A 383-nucleotide genomic window follows, 5' to 3' on the forward strand; every position below is an offset into this window, starting at 1 on the left:
AGGGGACTAGGGATGGGAGCTGGGAGGGGACTAGGGATGGGAGGGGACTAGGGATGGGAGCTGGGAGGGGACCGGGATGGGAGCTGGAAGGGGACTAGGGATGGGAGGGGATTCGGCTGGGACTAGGATGTTGGGGCCCCTCTAGAGACGGGGCCCCTCTCCAGTCACACAGGAAGATCCTCCCTCCCATTATAGGGACCTCTCAGCAGCCCGGTGGATGGAACACGGCATTCCGCGTCACGTATGCTCAGCACTTCTCATACATACTATGGGAGCCCCAATTCCCAGCGATTCATCCCATGAGTGGCCCCTGGGGGCCCCTGTACACACACGTGATATATAAATGAAACCTAGGCGGATCCCGGCACTCACCTTCTCCATAC

At 59.8% G+C, this 383-nt stretch overlaps 1 long non-coding RNA gene across 1 annotated transcript in view; it reads right to left on the bottom strand.

Moving 5' to 3' along the window:
* The window catches only part of LOC108804125, a 5,893-nt gene extending 5,510 nt beyond the window's left edge, over window positions 1-383 (bottom strand). Inside the window, exon 1 of the long non-coding RNA XR_001942332.1 lies at window positions 373-383. This is a non-coding gene — a long non-coding RNA (uncharacterized LOC108804125). The remainder of the gene's footprint in view (window positions 1-372) is intronic.

Source organism: Nanorana parkeri, unplaced genomic scaffold (genome assembly GCF_000935625.1).
Source record: "Nanorana parkeri isolate BGI_ZX_2015 unplaced genomic scaffold, ASM93562v1 scaffold5273, whole genome shotgun sequence".
Lineage (NCBI taxonomy): Eukaryota > Metazoa > Chordata > Amphibia > Anura > Dicroglossidae > Nanorana > Nanorana parkeri.